This window comes from Nannospalax galili, unplaced genomic scaffold, assembly GCF_000622305.1.
Source record: "Nannospalax galili isolate Female #2095 unplaced genomic scaffold, S.galili_v1.0 scaffold1349, whole genome shotgun sequence".
NCBI classification, from domain to species: domain Eukaryota; kingdom Metazoa; phylum Chordata; class Mammalia; order Rodentia; family Spalacidae; genus Nannospalax; species Nannospalax galili.
Window position 1 is genome coordinate 898,683 of NW_008359755.1, and position 11,336 is coordinate 910,018.

The 11,336-nt window shown below is 47.0% G+C and overlaps 1 pseudogene; it reads left to right on the forward strand.

Moving 5' to 3' along the window:
* Positions 1 to 9,796, forward strand: part of LOC103726189 — a 29,491-nt pseudogene extending 19,695 nt beyond the window's left edge.
* The last annotated feature ends 1,540 nt before the right edge of the window (positions 9,797 to 11,336 follow it).

The following is an 11,336-nucleotide window of genomic DNA, read 5'->3' on the forward strand; positions in this document are numbered from 1 at the left end:
TCTGCATGTACTGAGACCCAAGAAAGTTTGATAACCCAGAGTTGTGCCATTTGACATGTGTCATACACTCAGATCTCTTGGCTGCTTGGGTAAGCAGAAAGACACTGCACACATCCACTTGTATGAGTTTCTTTGGACAATACTCTCCTGAGGATAGGTCCTTGGCTCAGTCAGAGCATCCCATGCCAACCTATGCTTTCCTATCAGGTGGAAATGTTGATAACTGGGCCTGACCAGATATCCTGGGCAGATCAGGACCTCTGTGCTAGACAGCTTTCGTTGTCAAGTTGATGCAACTGGGTAGAGGGAACCTCAGTTGAGAAAATGCCTCCATTGGATTGGCCTGTGGTCATGTCTGTGGGGCAGGCTGAACACAGGACAGGAGAGCAGGCCAGTAAGCAGCAGTCCTCCATAGCCTGTGCTCCAGGTTCCTGCCCTGAGTTCCTGCCTTGGCTTCCCTTGATGATGGACTGTGCTGTAAGCCAGATAAACCCTTTCCTCTCCAAGTTGGTTTTGGTCAGTGTTTTTATCACAGCAATAGAACGTAACTAAGACAACTTCCAGTCACAATTATCTTCATTCTTCCTCCTATTGACATGCCTGGTTTCTGAGGACGTTCTCTTACACACCAGAGAGAGGATGAGCTCACAGACATAAGATCCATGACCCTTGAAGGGGTGAGATGGAAGAAGCAACTTTGGCTGGTGAAGTAGAACACACCTACCTTCCCTCTTGGTGTTTGTAGGTGCCACAGAGGGGAGAGAGTCCTTGGGGTCAGGCTTGAGGTCCGGTCTCAGGTCTGCCACTTACCAGCTGGGGAAGTCCAGGTGACTTAACTTCTCTGGGCCTCTATAGAGTTTCTTAGTCTGAAAAAACAAAGGAGGAATGATTAAGCTTACTTGCAGGGCAGAGCGAGAATTAAAGCTGATTACATACATGAAGTGGTTCCCCCAGTTTCCTTAGCCTCTAGAGCTCTCTTGCTAATGGCTGCCTGGGGGACAGTGTAGCTACTGTCTCTCTAGAGTTAGGAATCCTCCAGATAGAACTAGTGGAGGGATGAACTTCTGTCTTTAGTGTTATTGAAAAAGATTCAAAAGAAACATTATACCAAAAATAACTCTAGGGAAACAAAGGAAAATGTACAAAGAGAAAAAAACTCCTTTAAAAAAATGCAGATTACAGCTCCTACAAGAACCTCTGGAAAGCCTTGCACAGCTTTCAAGGACAATGGTGCCTAAGGAGCCAGGGGCTGTCCCCAGTGGAAGATAAAAGCCCTGTCCCTCCCACAGGCCTCTCTGTTCTCAGCCTGAGGAGGATGGGAGCTCGTGAGCTGAGGGCAGAAAGCACTCTTACTGGTCAGCTTTGTAGCTCCCTCAAGATGCCTGCCTGATGCCCTATGCCTTTTTTCCCACATGCCTACCCACCAGCAGTGGGTGTCGGACAAACACCAGGAGTAAGAGGCTAATATCACCATTTCTGTGTTTTCTGCATCTAGGCCAGATATTGCCGTGTGGGTTGCTGGGGATACTGAAAGACAGAGAACTGGAACAGCAGGACCAAATCTTGGAACTCCACACATCACCACCCACTCCCCATATGTAGCCCTGCAGGGTTGGGACTTTAGAGGGCATGTCTTACACAGCTGCCACCTCAAGGGTAGCGCTGGGTAAACCATAGGCCCAGCCTGAATTTGGAACAACCCATAGTGAACCCAACCCATAGCTCAAGGGACTAAGGAAGAGTGAAGCTCTCAACTTCTGAAAGCTTACAGCTAGTTAATCAAGATAACATCAAAATTCAGGCTGCCTTTACTGATGCAGCTCCAGGCCTGAGGGAGACTAAGACCGGCTCAGAGGTAGGAACACTGCCAGTGAATGTGGGGAGTTGCAGAGAAGGGGAAGGGTCTCACTGTATTTCCTGGGCTGACCTTGAACTTCAAATTTCCTTCCATAATTATTGCCTAAATTCTGGGTCTACAGGTGTATGGCACTACCTGACTCCAGTGGTATTTTAAGAAGTTGAAGGTGTTCAGCCAGGAGAAAAGGGCTTTGGATGCACCTGGTTTATACATGTGTGCCCCATCTGTGCAAAAGGAATGTGTCATAATTTGGGGGTCCCTCAGGGAAGAACTAGAGACAGAAGGCAGAAGGTACAGAAAGAATTTCGAATTTCTTTCTTTTTCTTTTTCTTTTTCTTTTTTTTTTTTTTTTTTTTTTTTTCTGGGTGACACAAGGTCTCCCTGTAGACTCAGTTGGCCTGGAGCTCACTATGTAGACCAGGCTGGCCTTGAACTCACAGAAATTTGCCTGCCTCTGCCTCCTGAGTGCTGGAATTAAGGGCGTGTGCTACCATGCCTGGCTTAGAAAGAATTTCTATGCTACAAATGGCTAGCACAGAGCAGCCTCTGTGTTGACGATTTAGAGGATTGACATTTCAGACAGCAATGGCCCAAGCAAGATATGTTGGTGAGCCGATAAAGGAACTCGGGAACCTATTTCAAGTGTGAGCAGGCAATAGGTAGACTTTACCACTGGAGGAAATATCACCAGCTCTGAACTTTCACATGTTTTCCTGAGTGGCTGTGACTCTCAGCTTCATGGTCAATGGCTGATCACATGCTCTGCATCAGGCTTCCATGAGCAGGATCACATTGAATGCAGCCATGCCCCAGTGATAGGTACACAGGCTGATTTTCCAGAAGGAAGAGGGTGGTAGGTCTTTCTATGATGCATCCTTTTTTGTAGCAGGTCCTGGCTCTATGGGTCCAATCACCCATCTAACCACAGCCATCCCACCTGGATACACATTATTTTTGGCATCACTGCAGGGAAACCTAATCGGCTATAATAAGAGCCCTACAAAAGAACTGCGCCAAATGGCTGCTGCTATCTATTCTCTGTGGGTGGATGTTGCTTTTCCTCGGCTCTTGATGAAGGCTTACTGTCTTTCACTCTAGATAATTGACCCCAAACACAAGCCTCCAACACTACCCTATCTTTCCACTGCTACCAACAAGAACATCTCTTGTCAAGATGTATTTTACATCTGACATGGGGAGAAATAATCTGTTTCTGAATTGGAAACACAGCAACTAATGAGGAAAGCTAAGCCCTCCTTGTGGTGAAAGCTCTGCATGTTCTTATCCTCAGTGCAGTGCTTTCCTGGGATATATGGCCATGGTGATTTGAATCAAGCAACTGTAACAGGACACGAACCTTAAATTTGCTTTAGGAAGACAGCTCAGTTTGCTCACACCTTTCCTTTGCGATGCTAGAAGGTATCATGTAGTTTTCCCCAGGATGAGAGTAAAGCATTCTGATCCTCAATGGCGTGGAGATGATGGCTTTATTCTCTGAATACTAACTCTCTGCTTCCAAAAGATCGTCCTTTTTCCTCCTCCTCCTCTTCCTTCTCCTCTTTCTTCAGGCAGGGTCTTGCTTATAGCCCAAGATGGCCTTGAGCTCACAGTCCTCCTGCCTCCATCTCCCAAGTAATGGAATTACAAGCAAGCACCAATATGCCTGGCCTTTCTTTTATTTTTTAATTGCTAATTATTTGACCTCCATTTTCATGGATGTTCATTTTGACTAACCACTTCAGTTTCTTTGGGGGAATCTACCAGTCTCCCTTTGTAGGTAGACTGGTATGTAGTAGATTGATGTGTCTTGACACTAAATATGGAAGCTGAAGGATTTCTGGAGGCTCCCTTCACCAGAGTCTTACTCTCTCACCCTAGTGTAACCATGAAGATGGGGTTGTGACCCAAGCCAACCAATCAAACTTTCTTCTGGGATTTTACACACTGAGTAGGGTAATACAAAGATGCCAAGATGGTAGAGGCAATCTCCTATGCAGTGCTGTCTGGATTCCTGGCCTGCTTCCAAGCCTTCCTCTAGACTTCTTATCATTTCCCTAATAACTTCCCAATAAATTCCCTTTTTGCTTAGATCAGCTTTTAAGACTTGTATAGATCCTTCTCTGGCATTATTTTGATTCTTTATAAGTAAACTAAGAGTTAGAAAAATCAAGTTATCAAGAGACCAAAAAGACAAAGAACTTTTCTGCAGTGTCCTTAATTTTCCTTTAAGATGTTGCTGCTTAATGGTGGACTGAGACCTGCTTCAGTGGACAGCACACACATAAGAGCTGAGAAGCTGTGTCAGACAGCCCATGCCCCATCCTGATCACTCCCATGAGTGGTGCATTCTGTGAAGGGCTCCCTTGAGCTGAGGAACCGCTTCACTATAGTTGTCAAGGAACCACAGCTCTTGGCCAGGCTGTGTCTTCTCTGTTCTCACTCAGCCTCCTCTATGAGGGAACTCTTAGAGGAAAACCAGGTCAACGGGAAGACCAGAAATGGGGGCATAGAAACCCATGCCCAGACTTAAGAGCTGAGGTGAGCCCCATGAAGAGGAGCTGAGGCACTGGGAGGATAGAGCCCCTTACTTACAGCTGAATACATAAATATACAGGTTAGGAGTCATGAACTGACCATGGACTGGAGGTGACCTGAGATTTTAATGACCCAAGAGCTAACAGGGTGATATGACTTCCAATGAATTCATTTGATTTAGAGGTTCCTTTCGATGGTGCCTAGAATTGGAACCAGTTCTGTCCCCTCCCTGAGGCACAACACCAGAAGATCTGGGATATCAGAACCACAGGAAGAAGATTCAGATCAAGAAGAACACAGAAGTGGGGAGCAAAGTAAATCTCTGTCATGTCCAATGGGGATTGGGTTTCTTCTGCCTCTGAGGACACAGCTAAAATCAATGGTTAGAAGTTCCAGAGTAGCAGATTTGGGTCATAATCAGGTAAATCTTTTAAGCAGAGAAGTGCACAGAAAGCAGGCTACTTGTCAGAGGCTGATGGAATAATGGACAAGCTTGGCCTTAGAAGGGTCAGTTGTCTGACCTTGGTAAGTCACTGAGCCTCTGTCCTCATATGAAAGGAAAAATAGCTCTGAGTTCCTAGGGATTGATAGGCATTGCCTCATGGACACAGGTACTAGCTATGTAGGTACTACATATCAGCTAGGATTATGCTGGTGAGGCAATGAGCACCTCAGGCTGGAAGGTTGGAACCTGGGATGTGTGACAAATGTCAGAGACACTAGAGGAAATTCCTGCCCTGAAAAAGGGACCAGACCACTGGTACATGGACTCTGGTGGCAGATGGTTTTGGTTTCATATCACAGAGTGACTTTGAGCATCGTACAAAATCCCTAGGACTCAGTTTTCACATCTACAAACAGTCTGCTATTTCATTCCACAGAACTACCATAAGAATTAAATGATTATGTATATAGATACCTATTCTATTGTTTACCTGTGTTTTGTGGGTTTTTTAAATCTCAAAAGGTACTCATAGGTAGTGTTTATGGACTGAGCACCTACACATGTGGTTCCTGGCTCATCAGCGTGCAGAATGAGTGCGAGGATCACTCCCTGTCCTCCTCCTAGAGTACCTTGCAGCTCCCTGGATCCCAGCAATGGTCCTCACAGCTTTCTGGCTGGTCTTTTTGTCCTTTCACGATGAGTGCCAGCTCCTTTCTGGCTGTTTTGTGTGACTCACCCTTCTTTGCAATTAAGTGTGATGTTCTGCTGGAGGCATCCGTTATAAATGATGAGAAGAGCCGCTTTGGTCTAAGCAGGGTCTGGCAGGCTGGATTGTTTGACCTTGAGAAGCTACATCAAAAAGACAAAACATAAGTCCATGTGCAGGTCATGGCTGGCCACCCCCTACCCCCCACTTTGTCCCTGACTCTACATGGCATATATAAAGTCCCAAAGGGCTAGGCCTGTGCTTTCACACCCACTTGCTGGCACCTGGTGACTGGCAGGAGCCAGGAAGCTAGGATGGCAGGGAGACATACTTTCTTCTCTTGGATTCTGCTCTCCATTTAATTCAGGATACTTTAATTGAACACCTACTCTGTGCCAGGCATACTAGGGGATCAACTGGATTTGAGTCAGTTCTTGCTACTTAGAAGTACAGAATTCAACAGGAAATGGAGATTCAGGAACAGTCCCCAGTATCCCTCTGCTGTGGCGCTCAGCAATGTAAAAAAGAGAGAGTCAGTCTACCCAGACAAGGGCTAGAACAGCTTAAAACAGCAGCCTTTTGTTGAGCACCTACTTGGTGCAGATGCTTCCTTTAAACCCAATCTGACAACTCTGTAAGGTATAGAATTATTACTCCTACTTTACAAATGAAGAAACTGAGGTTCTGAAAAGTTGAATAACTTGCTCAAAGTTCCATTGCCAGGAAGAGAGAACCAGGGAAGTTTCCCAGTCCAAAAAGATGTCGTTCTTTCTTTTTTGTTTGTTTTGTTTTGTTGTTGTTGTTGTTTTTTCAGGAAGCCAGGCGGCCGGCCTATTTTTAGAGAAGGCTGACTTTGGCCTGGGCCTGTAGTCAAAATGGCATCTTATCTGGCAGCTCTGGAGTGGAGGGCTTGCCTTTCTGCTTCTGGGCAGACATAAACTGCCTGCCATATGACAGAGCTAACCTCTTCCCCGTTCCTTCCTTCCAGGCTGGTGAAGTCTGACAGAGACTGGGAAGGGACCATCCATTCTACTTACTCTCCCAACCTACACCTTTCATCTAACCCTAAAAAATAACTTCATTGTCAATCCAAATTGTAACCAATTGCTTTGAAACCAGCAATCCAGATTAATTTAGTATCTGTTGGGAACCATTACCCAGTGATGCCCCATTAAGAACCCATTCAGCTCTAAAGAGCTGAACACAGACACATCCTTAAGTCACCTCAAAGCAAGTTTGTTCTCAGCCATGGGATTTTAGATCATCAGTCCTGAAAGATGACAATCAAGTTCAAGTTCCTCTACTTACAGCTTCCACACAGAGGTTCAGAGAAGAGAAAGGTTGACTTTGGGGGCTTCAAGAAAGGACATTAGGATCCCAACTGACAACAGGAGAGGAGGAAGCCCAGGAGACAGCGGAGGAGGAGGGGGCAGAGATGGAGATGAGGATGGATCCTCCTGGGCCCTAGGGTAGCCCCCTTCTCACCGGTGCCCCGGCCCACACACCACCTCGCTGCGCCACGGCTGAGCTTCTCCGAGGTATCCCTTGAATACTGGCTTGAGGTTCAAGTATACTGAACAGATCTTGACCACTTTATTTCATTACCAAAACATTGAGCTGATGAGCTCATCTTTGTGAAAGCACCCGACCTCTTGTAAGCATCAAAGACCCGGTCAAGTTCATTTTGTTCACATCTTTCCCCGAACTTTACTGAGGATGAAACCATCACACCAGATGAACATTGCTGCTGACACAAGTGTCTTGGAGGTAGAGAATTAAAAATTTGAACATTTGTAAGTAAATTATAATCAGACAGACTTTCTTTTTTTAAAGTGTTCAGAACCCCGTGGAAGCTGTAACAGTCTTCAGACTCAAAGCCTTGTCTTCCACCCTGGGGAAAGCACAGTGACTGTTACAGGGTGGGTGGTTTCCTGAGGAATCTAAGTAACACGAGTGCCCAGGCTTCTCCAACAGAGAAGGGCCTGAATCCGGGGCTGATGTGCCAAAAGAGGTCCGCCTGTAGTGAGCGGGACTGACGAAGCTGTCTTCGAGTGTGACGAGTGCTGTAGTTTGCAGTGTCTTCACTGTGAGGAGGAACTCCATCGGCGGGAGCGCCTGCGAAACCATGAGTGAACAAGACTCAAAGCTGGTCATATCCCTTACTGTGACCCCTGCAAGTGTCCCAGTGGGCATTCTCCAGGTGTTAGACAGCCGGGAGGTGCCAGGCCTGAAAATCAGCTTGTGCCTGGAGTGCCAGAAGAGGACTCACTCTGGGGGTAACAAGGAGACACCCCATTACTGTGTACCATGTGAATAGGGTCCACGAGTCCCTGGAGGGGGAGGAGATGGATGAGACCAAGAAAAAGAAGATGACTGAGAAGGTTGTGGGTTTCCTCCCGGAAGACGAGAATGAAGAGATTCAGGTAAAAAAAGAAGACTTTATTAGGAAATTAGACTATAAACCTGATCAGCACCTGAAGGTGGTTTCTAGTTTTGGAAATACTGGTGATGGAAAGTCTCATACCCTCAACCTTTCTTCTATGGACTGGAAATCTTCAAAACGTCCCCTGCTCAGAAGTCCTGCACAGTGGGAGTGTGGGCGGCCTATGACCCAGTCTACAAAGTAGCAGTGATAGACACGGAAGGACTCTTGGGGGCTACTGTAAATCTAAGCCAGAGAACACAGCTGCAGCTAAAAGTCCTGGCCGTCTCACCTGGTCATCTACTGAACTCATGCAGACTGGCTGCATGATGACCTCTTCAAATTCCTTGGGGATGCCTCGGAAACTTATCTGAGCACTTTACCAAGGAGCTCAAGGCTACCACTGCTCACTGTGGCCTGAATGTCCCCTTATCCACCCTGGGCCCAGCAGTTATTATTTTCCATGAGACTGTGCACACTCAACTACTGGGCTCTGATCACCCCTCAGAGGCACCAGAGAAGCTCACCCAGGACCGGTTGTGGAAATTGGGTTGCTTTCCCGAAGCCTTCAGTTCCATTCACTACAAAGGAGCAAGGACTTACAACCCTCCCACGGGCTTCTCTGGGCTTTGGTGTGCTTTGGAGCAACTGCTAGAGAACACCACCACCAGGTGTCTCTGGTACCCAGGGGTCATCTTCAAAGCCCTGAAGGCTTCAGCGGCAATATTCCTGATAACCAAATGGTGCACAGCTCCCTTTTTCCAGATGAGTACTTCACCTGCTCCTCCCTGTGCCTCAGCTATGGGGTTGGATGCAAGAATAGTATGAATCATGGCGAGGAAGGAGTGCCTCATGAAGCCAGGAGCCACTGCAGGTGCTCGCATGAGTCCAATAACTGAGTTTATACCCGCAAGGCCTGCTATGAGAGAGGCGAGGAAGTCAGTGTGGTGCCCAAAACTTTGGCTTCCACTGACTCTCCCTGGATGGGTCTTTCAAAGTATGTCTGGTCTGGCTATGTGATCGAATGTCCTAACTGTGGTGTGGTCTATCGGAGCTGGCAGTACAGGTTTGGGAACCAAGATTCTGTGGATAAGGTGGTACCGGACAGAGATTGTACATGTGTGCTCTGGAACCGATGGATTTCTGAAGGACAACAGCAATGTTGCCCAGCATCTGTTGGATGGAATGAATTTCATGGCTCAGTCAGTGTCTGAGCTTAGTCTTGGACCCACTAAGGCTGTGACTTCCTGGCTGACAGACCAGATTGCCCCTGCCTACTGGAGGCCCAACCCCCAGATCCTGAACTGCAGCAAGTGTGCGACATCCTTTAAAGACAACAACACCAAGCATCACTGCCGGGCCTGTGGGGAGGGTTTCTGCGATAGCTATTCATCCAAGACCCAGCCAGTGCCTGAGCGGAGCTGGGAGCCTGCGCTTGTGCAGGTGTGCGACAACTACTAGGATGCTAGAACTGTCCAGTTAGATGTTACCGAGGCGCAGGCAGATGAAGGAGGTGGTACGCTGATTGCCCGGAAGGTGGGTGAGGCTGTGCAGAACACCTTGGGAGCTGTGGTGATAGCCATTGACGTACCACTAGGCCTGGTGAAGGATGCTGCCAGGCTGGCTTACTGGGTGCCAGACCACGGGATCCTGCATTGCCACAACTGCCGCAAGGAGTTCAGTGTCAAGCTCGCCAAGCACCACTGCCTCACCTGTGGACAGGGCTTCTGTGATGAGTGCTCCTATGACTGCAGGGCTGTCCCCTCTCATAGCTGGGACCATCCTGTCTGAGTCTGCTTCAAGTGCAATAAAAAGCCCGGTGACCTTTAACCCCCCACATCCCCCCAAAAGAAAGGACATTAGACAGATACTGTGTCTGCCATGCTCCATGCTTACTGGGAAGCCCAGACTGAGATCTGCTGAACACATCTTTGGTGGGTGTTTGTCTAGGTGTTGTGCCATCTCATCCCATCCTTGTCACTGCTCTAATAAAAGGGCCCTATGTCTCATTTCCAGATGAGAACCTGGATGATCTGAGGAGTCGAGAAGGCGCCTTGTGTGCTTAAGGTCACAGAAGAAGTAAAGCCAATATGAGAACCTGCCTCCAGAATCTCATTACAAAATGGAAGAAAGCAGGTGGTTTCTTCCCACTTGCTTGGGCACTTACAAAATCCTGTTTGGGGTGTGAGATAGACTCTAGAGGTCTATGACTTTTCAGCTCATAGAGACTCAGCTTGGAAACTTTTCAGAGGGATATCTGAGCTGCCTGAAGTAGTGACCAACCGGAGTCAGGCACCTGGAGGACTGGGGAGAGGGTATTAAAATCTCTAGCTCTGCTCCTGGGTGACTTGTGTAGTCCACAGGGCAACATTAATGTCTTTTCTGGCACCTTTCTCCCTTTAAAAAAATCACAATCAGACTGCAGAGGCCCCTGGCTTATTCTGGGGACACGAGGTCATCCTGTGGCCATCTCACTGGAAAGTCTAGAAAGATGCCATTGGAACCCCAGGAATGAGAAGACTCTTCAAGATTGTCTCTAAGGCTTTTCTTCTGCTCTGGTCAGATCCTCTGGTCCCACAAGTGACCTGTGTCCTTCTTTGTCACCTCTAAACTCCATGTATGATCAAGAGTCTTGGAGCCCCATTACCACTTCAGCATGGCCTCATTTCCTCAGGCGGCCAAGTTACACATCTCTTAGACTTCAGCTCTCTGTGAACCTGTGCCTACTCTACATCCCAGACAGCAGTGGCCCTCATCACCGTTTTCCTTACTGTCTCCATGTAGACATTACTCTCATCGTTTATATAGCACTTAGCATGTACCAACACAGTTCTAGGAAATGTATGCATACACAAACTAATCTGATCCTGGCAATCCTGAGATGCCATTGTTTTTTTTTTAAATAAATAATTTATTGAGAATTTCATGCATGTATATAAGGTGTTTTGATTAAATCCATGCCTACTCCCTCCACTCCAACTCCTCCAATGTCTCCCCATCATTTTTTTTCTGATAACTTCATGTATTTTCTTCTTCTTTAATTTTTTTTAATGGAGCTTTCGGCTGCTCTAACCAAAGTTAGAAGAGGTAACCCTAAAATCTTTTAAGGATTAGGTAAAAGCTCCCAAATATTTTCAAAACTTTTGGCCTTTGAAATGGAGTAGGTTGCTAAGAGGCCCAAGGACATTGTGAGTTTTAGCCAAGAAACTGGCAACGTTTCTTTGGGGTCTTTTTACCCTAACTGCCTAGCCAATTCCTACCTCCTATTCTTATCACACCATCCTCTGAAGAAGTTACCAAATTGCCAACAGGGAGTTGAGACACAGACCACTCTGGCTTCTTCCATGCTGAACAGGGACGCAGGGTGAGG